General features: G+C 35.7%; 1 long non-coding RNA gene across 2 annotated transcripts; it reads left to right on the top strand.

Annotated features, from left to right (window-relative positions):
* Positions 1-86: 86 nt before the first annotated feature.
* Positions 87-8,594, top strand: LOC126410029 (uncharacterized). Of its 2 annotated transcripts, XR_007573265.1 has the most exons (3): positions 87-310; positions 4,977-5,134; positions 8,148-8,594. It is a non-coding gene; the product is annotated as an uncharacterized LOC126410029 (long non-coding RNA). The 2 variants fall into 2 exon arrangements; XR_007573264.1 differs by lacking the exon at positions 8,148-8,594 and having other exon boundaries at positions 4,977-5,345.
* Positions 8,595-11,693: the final 3,099 nt, after the last annotated feature.

The raw sequence follows: 11,693 nt of genomic DNA on the forward strand, positions 1-11,693 counted from the left end.
ATACAAGTCGTTAGACGTGAAGTACTCACATCGGTGGGTATATGTGGATTTATGAGCAAAGGAAAGGGGCAGACAAAGAATGATAAGCGGTTTCTTTGCCGCCCAAACGCTTTTCGAGGCGGTCGATCCTTTTTCCCGCCCTCCCCCAAAGGACGAGAGAGAGAGAAAGGGAGTAGATCCAGGGGTTTTCGATCTTTCGTCCAGAAGAAATTTGGTGTCTTCTGGTTCATCCGATTGCTGTGGCGGTGGAGAGAGGCACCACCGAGAGCTCATAACGGAGATAGCGAAGGACGGCTGATGACGCCTTTAGGTAACCCTAGCGTCTGCTTTTTTTGTTTTATTCTCTCCGTCTCATTCCGTTCTTAAACATATGAAACAGACTGATTTTCATCTGTTACTGCATTCCCTAAGGAAAACGCCGTAGATTTGATATTCTCATTTGTTACGTTTGTCTAAGTCGGATATTACATCAAACATGAGTAAGGTCATTCAACGTTAATTTTTTCCATTTTATTTGTCTTCTTATTGTGGATTTAAATTTCTTTCATATTCATTTGCAGTGCAAGTCTAACTGGAAATTAATTGCAAAATTTTTAAGGTTTAGATAGTTGCTCTCAAACCTATTCTACCGGATATCTGAGTATACATGGAATATTATGAGAAAGAGAAGAGAAACAACAAGTAGAATTACTAAATTACAATTATGAAAGATAAATTAAACTTTTTTGAGTGCAATACCTGGACACGTTGTTGTTCTGTTCCAAATGGCTGCATTTCTTCTACGACACTTTGACAATTCTTGTACATTTCATTTTCCTGGTGAATGACATCTTGTTTATCGGGGATTAATGCCTCAGTGTAATGCAACAAACCCTTGTCAACTTCTCTATTCATCTTTTAAGTGTCATATGTTTCAATGTCCTGGTGAACAACATCTTGTATATCAGGAGTAATGCCTCTGTGTAATCCAGCAAACCCTTGTTAACTTCTCTATTCATCTTTAAGTGTTAATATCTCAATGTGGGATTTAAGTAACATGTTGCTGCATAAAGGGCATAATGAACTTGAAAAGTTCATCTATCATTTATAATATTCTAATATAGGCATATATAACCTTTTTTTCCCCTGAGGTTCTCTGTGGTACACTTTTTTGCTTTGTTTATAGCTTTATAGAGTTATCTCATGGCAGACCTATCTTCATTATCAACCAACCTTAGGACTTTCATCAAAGGTAACTTGATTTTTTAATAATCTAACATATACTCAAGATTCTTTTGAAACAATACCACAATTTTACTTGACTTTCTCTTATTAGCAGATGGAAACATAACCTGTTCATCACCCCAGAGCATCTGCCTCATAGCATTTTTTCTATTTCACTATACTCTGCATTGTGAAAACATCTATAGTAAATCTAGCTTGTGCAAGCCAGATAAGTTCGCTTCCATGTGTATATGTTCTCATCAAACTCAATACATAAACATAATTATGAATGTATTCTATAATCTGTTGGCATTATTTAACTGTTCATTTAATCTCATCTGCCTCACTAAAATCCTCAAGTATAAGATTGATGCAATGTAATGGAATTCAAAAGGATGACTCATACTTTGAAACCTACAATCTATTGCAGTTCTATAATTTGCTGCATTGTCTTTGAGAAATTGCACAGTATCCAAAATCTTTTACAACACCGAAAGCGCAAAATAAAATGTCAACAATCTTAGTCACAAATATTGTGATAGTTTCAAAATATTGCAATATTAACTGTAAAAATGAGAAAAACCAAAGCATGAAAAAAATTGCATTTTTTTGAAAAACGTTTCTGCTTTTTTTTTTTGCATTTTCACATTTTTTTTCACAGTAATATCATCATGGGTTCAATTTAAACAAACCAAATGATTTATCATCATTAAGGCATTTTGTTGTCAGGTTGGCTATTTTTTATTTCTTATTAGTTTGCCCATAATTTCTTTTTATATAATTTTTAAAATTTTTATATGTTTTAAAATTTGCCAAAATTTTCTTCATCGTTCCTCCCTATCAAATAAACTCTACACATTCCTTGATGACAAGGATGATGTTAGTGAAAGTGCAAGCCACCTCAAGCCCAAGCTGCAACTAGTAGCCCGCTTTCTCCACTTGGCATGCTGAAGCATGAGCTGGTCACACGTGAGCAGGAGTCAGCCACATGCCAAAGCATTGTTGATGAGGACGTCGATCTTACCGAATGTTCCCCATGCCAGTAGGAAAACAAATTTGCCAAAAATACCAATGTTGTAAAAAGCGTATAGTAAGCTGTATCGGTCAGGCTAATAGATACACTGTATCGTAAAGTATCGTATGTGTATTTTAAATTTATTTTTTAATAAAAAAAGTAAAAAATAGAGAAAAATAAAATAAATCAAGAAAAATAAAAAACTATGTTTTTTTAATGAAAAACATGTTATACACAATGGCAGGCTTATTATAGGTATGAAGTTACTTCACAAACATTAATAAGTGGTCATAATATCATATAGCAACACAACATGAACTAAGACATCAAGAAACATAATTTATAAGATGATCTACATAATAACTCATAAGTCATAAGATCCATAACACATCAAAAACCAAGTTTTACGTGCACTATACATCACATCACAAGACATAATTTTTATGTTAATGCAAATAACAAATGAAAACAACTTCACTCATGATCTTTATCATCTCATTCTCATTTTCATCTTTCGTAGAAGATATAAACCCTCTCTATCTAAACAAGAATCAATCATCCATGCACAAACTGCCCTCAAATTGATGATTTCATGGTGAAACTGATTATTCTTTTTGCAAATTGCCACAATCTCCCCCTTCTTCAACTATTAGATATGTTTAGAAATGAAGAGTGAGGCAAGTTTCAAAAATTAGTTTGAAAAAGGGTGGTTTTAACCCCATATTTTTCAAAATAGACATGTATCGTGCGATACGGGGTGTATCGCCATGTATCTTACGATACAGGTTGTGTATCGCACGATACATGCGAGAGTGTATCGCCCTGTATCGTACGATACAGGCTGTGTATTGCACGATACATGTGAGACACATACGATACACCCCCTATTTGCGATACAGGTGGTGTATCATATCGTAAATTTAAAACGATATGATACGTACGTATCATAAGATACGGCCCCGTATCGTACGATACGTACAACACTGGAAAATACTAAAGAAAAACCTCGTCAATGAAAGCTGAGAATGATATTTTTGACTATGCTTTGGAGTATCTAACAGATCAATATATTTTGAAACCATAATATATTTAGGATAATACATATACAAGAACATTGGTCAACGTTTTGTCCTTATGTTAGTCCATCCATCTGCCGTGACACAGTTCTTTGTATCTTTTGATTGCTTTAACTCTTTATCGCAATATGTTCTTACCTCTCAACCAATGTTATCCGTATCATATGACAAAATGTATATGTTTGAAAAACCTGTATGTTATGGCTTCGATACATGGTACGCTCATATATTGGGGGGGAGCATCATGCATATCATACTGTATCATTGTAAGAAGCTGTATCATACAACACATACAATAGGGGGTCATACGTACAATACTCCCTGTATCGTACAATGTGGGTAAAAATTAAAAAAGTGGCACAAGCCCACTTTTTTGTGTTCGAAAACTGAAACTCTCCCTCCCTCTTCCTAAATTTCTCTAAGAGATGTGGGAGGGAGATATTTTGTCAGTTTTCAAAAAAAAAAACTGCCTATTTAAATGAGAAATCATTGATTTGGTGGAGAGCTAATTGGTGGAAGAGAAGGTTTGCTCACGGAAATGGGTGAGAGCATGAATCTTGCTTGAAGAAAGAAGGCTTTTTTAGGCTTCTAGCACAAAAGAGGTATAAGATTTCTCATTTTCATCATTGATTTCTGTTGTTTTCCACAATCAAACATATGTTTTTAGCTTTTTGTTTGTTTTGTGAAGATATGACAGATCCTGCATGGCAATGGTGTGCAAGGGTGAATCTAAATGATCAGTTAAGGGTTAAGTGTTTTGTAAGCAAGGGTTAAGTGTTTTGTAAGCAGATAATATTAGGAGAGATCTCTCACTTTAAACACCATATAGCTGAGGTACGCCACAATGTCGCTCAATGCATTGGTTCCGTAGAGAACCCATTGCCGGCATATGTCAAACATCAGTGGATGAAAATGAGTAATACTGTGAAAGCAAATAGGATGTGAAAAAAATTGAAGTGTATTCAACACATCCACAACAAGAAAAGAAATAGGTTGAAACATGAAAGGCTGAATGACATTGTATTTGTTCGAAATAATATGAAGTTGAGACAAAGTAAATTAAATGCATTGTTACGCACAATTGCAAGTTATAATATATATTTGAAAAAATTGTTAATTTTTTCTCTTGTTAAACTTTAGGCAATTAAAAGGAACATTTATGACGAAACATCATACTCAATATGATCCCATCAATCTAGACAATGTAGATGTACTAGATTATTGGGTTGAAGAAGAAACACCTATCATACTTGACGGTGATGATGTTGATTTTCTAAACATTGAAGGAGTAGCATAGTTTGCTGATGGAGAACCGTGGAATGTGGGTGAGGACATTATATTGGCAGGCATTGAAAGGATTTCTGAAGAGAATGCAAATGAAGATGATGATTATCGTTGATTGGTAATAGTCATATGTGATGTTTATTATATTTTATATGTTATAAACTTGTGATGTAGTATAAGACTCTGAAACTAGTGTTATTCGTCTCATACAATATGTATCGCATCATACGAGAAAAATGATATGATATGGGCACGATATGCAAACTGCTTGCGTATCGTGCCGATATCGTATGTATCGGAAGATATGGTGATACGGTTCTGTCTTTTTCCTTTAAAAGTTCCCGACACCCTTTTCAAATGTTTTATGTTTAAAACCTCCTCATCCCTTTCATTTTCAGCATTCTTAAGAGCTGTGGGAGGAGGAGCTTTTGCCAATTTGGAGAGAAATTGCCAAGAAATCAACAATTGAAAGGAGAAATGAGAAATCACTGCATTGAGGATGAAGATTATAGTGAAGATGAAAAAGATGAATAGACAGATTCTAATGAAGATGAAGGTGATGAATAGATAGATTGCAAGTGTTAAATCTTTGATGACGTGATGTGAAATGTAAAAGTCTTTTAAGACTTTAAAGTTTAAACTTTATAATGCTTTTCATATTGATATCATTATTATGTACGTGAATGACGAATTATGAATGTTTATTTACGTGTGTGGTACTGTGATGAGTTGTTTTATATATAAAAAAAAATTCTTGATTTTTTCTATTTTCAGTTCTTTTACTGAATTAAAAATAAATAAATTTGCAATATGCTTATGATATGTTACAATACGTGAATAGGTTGGCCCGACTGATATGCGACATGATACGGCTTTTACAACATTGTCTAAAATACTTGAAACTTGTGATGGATGCTTATTATGTTATTATGAATCTCTGAGTTCTCAATTATGAATGTGTTACTGATATATTATAGCTTATGAATGATGAATCATGAGCTTTCTTTATGTGTGATGAGTTTTCGTATGAAATACAATTTTCTTGATTTTTTTCTGATTTTTTTCACGATTATTTCTGAATTTTTCTCTATTATTTCTGTTTTTAGTTTTTTTAAATTTTAAAAATAATTTTACAACATGTTATGATACATTTGACCTATGTTACCATAAGGCGTATTGGTCCGGCTGACCTATACGTGTTACTATACGCCAGTGACAACATTGCTCTCAACTGATGAGAGTAGAGCATTTTTATACTTAGGGACTGTAGAAAGGGGCCGCCCGGCGCTGTTAGGGGTTATGACCCTCCTAGGAAAAAAACTTTATTTCCATCCTTATATTGAAATAATTTCTTCTGTTATGGTCTGGTCTAGCTGCATTGCTTGCCTGTTCTATAATATATTTGATTCTTTGCGAGTCGTAGCTCTTTGAATATTAGGTTGAAAAACTGGAGAAGCATATGAAGGAAAAAAACTACTGTTTGAGGCGAAGACACTCGATTTGTGGTTACGTACTCTACCACAAAACCTGCCACCTTGAGCACCTCTTCTGTTCTACTAAAACCACGCCCTACAAATATAACTCCTTTTTCTTTTGCCGTTGAATAGCCACGTCTGGCCTTACACTAGCATCGGCATGATTAGAAGTGGAAAACTCTGTTATCCTTATTAACCTTATCCTCCAGTTCTTAGGGCTCACCATAGCCCATTTCTTGCTTTTTTGGTATTTTTTTTATTTTTTTTTCTTTTTAGAGCTTTAGTTATGTGCACACATTGCTGTTGTACAAAATATTGTGGTGCATAGAGTACACATTCTCATGCATCCCAGCTAAATGGCAATCATTTGAAAGTTTCTTGGGTTCGACACCAATCCAGGGTATTCAACTTACACCCTTCTCATTCCTTTCATGTTATTGTCTGATTTTTCCATCAATTGGGATCCAGATGGGCATCTGGATTGGATTAAATTTCTAAGTTGGACTTCACTTCAACTGATCAGACTATTTCAAGTTCAATTTATATCTGGAGATAAAATTTGATCTAAGTAATTTATTCATGTAAAAATGATGTTACCAATCGTACTTTATCAAATCCATTGTTAGCACATTGGTGAAACATAGCATGGCTCTGAATTGAAATGTGATGGTTCGATATAGAGAAAACCAGACTCTGGATCCTATCTAGTTGATTCTAGGTACAACAGAACCCCTGTGTGCTCATGTTGTTAAGAATTTGCAGATCCTAGCTAGGGCGTCTTGATCGCACAGTGATATGAAATCTCGTAGGCTACACTGAGGTACCTACAGGACCTTGTGTGTCATATATGCAGTCATAATAGGTTCTGCTCTGTCAGCAAAACCCAGCCCTCAGTGTGCGAGTTTATCCATGTTTCAACAAATATGGCGATATTTTTGAAAATATCATGATCAACGAAAAAACAAGGAAAACGATAAAAACGGGAAAATATCATGATATATTGAAAAACGTAAACAATGAATTTATCACGATTTTAACGCGATTTTATCGTGTTTTTTAATTTATTTTTTATTTCCTTTTCTGTTTTTATTTTTTTCAATCTTTGTTTCATTGTTTTATTTCCTCTTGTTTTAGGTATTTAAGATGACCTCCTAAATGAAATACAATACTTATTAGTTGTTCATGTCTTGTATTTTTACCTAACATTTTCATTTAAATTTTTTTCTCTAAAACTTCAAGATCTTCCCAAAAAAACAACTTTGCCGATAAATACCGAGAAAAACCTTGTTGATAAACACCCTAGAACAATATTTGTGGCTATGGTTTCAAGTGCTTGTTGGGAGTTGAAAACTCCAACTGTGTGTCTAATGAGCATGAACTCATCAAAGTAGGTGTTTTGTTAACCTGAATCGTCTAGATGTATTTGTAAGTACTGGTTGAACATGTTTCTGCCAAATTCTTTCCGAGAGAAGACCTCTTGTTGTTATAAGTCTCAAATTCACGTGAATAATGATATGGGCATTGTTTTCATTTTTACAAGGGCATTTGAACATGAAAAGCATTAAATCTATTTTACTTTTTCTACCATACACAAGGAAAGGTGCCTAGAAGAAAGACACCTAGCTAAGTGGGTTTGCTTAAGGCGTCCAGTTGAAAGAGGTTTACGGTTCAATACCTGGGGTGGTTATCAACACAGAAGCACAGTTCTTACTTCTTAACGTTTGTGGATCATTTGTGCCAGATGTCAATGGACATATGCAGCACCTGATGTTTACTTCTCCAAATTTTCCTGTAGTACCCTAGCTTAATCTCTCCGTATTTAAGAGTTATTATTGCTAGTATTTGTAGTATCCCATTGCTTTGGCATCTTATGTTTTCTAAGAATTCTCTCTCTCTCTCTCTCTCTCCCCCCCATTTTCCTGATTCAAACAATTAGTCTATCATTTGATTGTAGTCGGAGTAATATTTTGGGCACTTTGGGCTCAAGATTTGAGCAATTTAGCTGGGAAGGTTAGATGTTGTGTCAAACTTCCAATGGTTTTCTTACAAAATTCTTTTGGCTTATTTTAGTTAGTTTGTTATTGGCAGTAGCAGGTATCCTTCTAAATACTGTGAATGATTAAATATGGTCTGAGAGGCAGCGGAACTGGGCAAACTTGAGAATCGGATCTCTGCAACTGTTGGATATGGTTGGGATGAGAGGAAGAGGGAAGAAGTCACATTCAGCCTTCGGCAGAGGACTTGAGATAAGACGCTATACCTCTAATGCTTTTATTTTTATGCTACCATCATAGGGAGGTTGATTACGGTCACCACTATAAACAGCAAGTATGACAAGGGCATACCATATTAAGTGACGTCACTGTAAACAACAAATAGCAGAAAACAACAACTAACTTTAGCTGTGGATGATAAAAAAGGACTTGAGTCTTAACCCACACCTGTGGGCAGTCGGATGATGTTCTAATAATGCTCGCTTCTCAAGTTGCAACATCTATAATTTGTCTTTTAGTAAATTATTGTAATCTCTCGACAAACATTAGCTAAATATGCAAGCCACTTGGCAGTATGAGGAGACAGACTCAGCTTGCTTGAGCTTCTATTGTTTCATAAAGAAAATGGTAATCGATCTGGCAATTCTGGGAATGATCATGAACTGCATGATTGATGGTAAGAATTGTAATAGTCACATTCTAACGTCAAGAAACTAATTTACTGAAGTTCCTCAATGATAGGAAGTCCTTATCTAGGAAATTTGAGCCACTGCTGGGACCATTTATCTATAGTTTTTCTCCATGTTAGACCAAGCTATATGCTTTTTACTATATACTTTTTGCATGATATCTGGTCTATAACATGACGCACGATTCACTTGTCTGGATCATCAACATTGAAGCAAAAGCTGGATGGTATATTACGGTATCCTTTGGACCATTTATTTAGTACATTGATCCTTGGGTTTAGCTTTTATGGGCATTTGTTATGGTTTATAAACTGATAAACCTGATTAACTGTTATGGACTTGTAGTGATAAATCACTCTCTTATAATCTTTCTAGTTCGATATGGATTATTAGCTGAAGCCTTCTAAACATTATAGTTGGAGCGGTGACATCTGGTAAAATTTTTGGTAAAATTTCACTAAAACAAAACTCATCAGAACGCGTGAAAATAGTGATTTCTGTATTAAATAAACACACTTGCCCAAAAGAAAGAAGAAAAATCTTATTGTTCCAGATTTGAAGAAAAAGAACATGTATGTGGTGTGTGACGATAAATCAAACAATTCATTTCAATAATATACTAAATTTTCGCCCCCTTTGTGCATGAGATTTTGTAGATTTTGTAACACCTATCTCTATTGTCGTAACTCCGGCTCCATAATACGGTGCCTGGAGACATGGGCATGTGTAGAGTTGGCCTCTTCATGACATTGGCAGCTCGTGATGGCATTGCTTTTATTTTATCTGTTATTTTATCTGTATCTGACAAGCTAGGGCTAAGGTGGCTGCTGTCAAATTATTACGGGAGGTGCACTTGGATCTCTAATTCGTGACCTCTTTCAACTCGAACATCTTAAATGGATCCACGTGTTTAGGTACATGGGGGTTATTTGTCTGTGACAAGCTTCACTGGATGAGACGGTGGCATACGAATGCCTTAGCCACATAGTGGCTGATAAATTTGAACCGTGAACCGATCCCAACAAATGGGCCACTTTTGCTTTCCACCACCCTTCGGGCACGTGGGCACCAACCTAGCTAGACTCCTTATTCTCGAAGGAAAATCAATTTTCATCCCTCAAGGCAGTGCTCATTTCCATCTTCATCATCACCTACTCTCATTCTTTCGATTGCTGGCGGCCTACTCATCAGGCTACATTTTTTTCTGGGGCCATGTAACATGTACGCGCTTACAGACTCTTCAACCACAAATAATTCTCTGTCATGGCATGACCATGATGGTGGTCATCAACTGTTCCTTACAGGTTGATGATGATGCTAGGGCATGTCTGGCAGACCCCGAATGCATTAACGTATGCCACGATGAGTTTCTTTATGATTGTGATGATGATGGTGGTGGTCATGACCATGATAATCGAGGGGGGTGACAAGTCATATCTTCTAACGTGGTCACATGTATAACCATCCCCCTTAAGCAACCAGTCAATAATTAAATTGAATGATGCGTAGCTTTTCTAACTTCCTATATGTAACATCACCTAACTTGTCGCCGCAGTCTTGAATCATCATACAATAATTGCTATATCTTGTGCGCAGGATGAACGGATGATCTTGTCAAGAGTGGGGACCATAGTTACCAGGAAACTCACTTCCATGCATGCACTAAAATTTCCTTCCTTTCTCTTTTGTTCTCCCAATTCCATCACATATGCTAATGTAATATTCTCCAAAATATTCACGGCTTTGTTGAGCTTCGCGTACGGCTTCCTCTATCATTTTCATTTATTAGTAACCATGGTGGGGACATTCCTAGCTTGTATTACACCCTTTTTCTTTCAATGTTAAGGGGTCATTAGTTATCCTCAATTGCTGCAACTCCCAACACTGAATTCTGAAAGCCGTAGCTCTCAGTTGCAACCGCTGGTTCCTGTTTTGGAAAAGATCAGACCCTGACTGGCGTAGTGGGGCTACCTTGTTGTCGACATGGATCCAAAATCCCCGTGCTACCCTTACTCTATTTTGATCTTGTGTGACAAGCAACCAAGTTACCTGATTTCTTGTTTTGCATGCAAATGTGGCAGGAATGGGCTATATTTCATGCCTGCTGCCGCACAATCAATTCCTTATTCCTCGACCTGTACGTTGAAGCCGAGGGAAGGGACTTCTTAATGGACATAGGCCAAAGGTGTTGCGTACATGAAGTATCTTCCTGATCATGAAATCTTAAGGAAACAAAGGCACGTAAAATTTTAAAGAAAGTCCTAATCCGCATCTCGTTTTCGTTTTAAGGGAAAATTAAGAACACACCTATTTAATTTTTAAAGAGGCATACCTAATTTCTTTTTTTTTTTTTTTTAAATGAAAAGCATCCATAAGTTTATTTCTGTCATGGAAGCTGCTAAATCAGTGCAAAATTTTGAGGAAAATGCATTCAATCTTGAAAATTTGCCCAAAAATGGCGTGCATAGCTTTCTAGAGTCAATGAAAACAAATCACCTAACTAATTTTGGCGTTAACATACATAATAGGTAGGGTATATTTAAATGTGACATTATAATATTATTTCATAGAGTTAAAAAGGGTAATACAAATTAATGAACACACAATTTGCTTATACTAAGAGGTATTCTGGTCATTATATGTTATTAACAGTTAGTGGTAACTTGGGGTAGAACTGAAGAAAGGTTACCTCTGACTGACAGCGTAAAAAAGGTCTGTTTTTAACAATATTGAAAGTTGGCTAGGCGTGTTTCTTATTGTTGGAAAATCTTATTATGTATTTTTGTAAAAATTTCTATTCTAAAATTCAGTTTCAACACAAAATTGATCCACTTAGATCCTCATATAGATGGAGAACGACTAGTTAAATGGGAGAGCAACCGACTTCAACCATAAGAATATATCCCTCTCTCTTTCATATGTCCGAGCTCACGTAAAAGATTCAGTCAAAGTAAAAT

This window comes from Nymphaea colorata, chromosome 4 (genome assembly GCF_008831285.2).
Source record: "Nymphaea colorata isolate Beijing-Zhang1983 chromosome 4, ASM883128v2, whole genome shotgun sequence".
Lineage (NCBI taxonomy): Eukaryota > Viridiplantae > Streptophyta > Magnoliopsida > Nymphaeales > Nymphaeaceae > Nymphaea > Nymphaea colorata.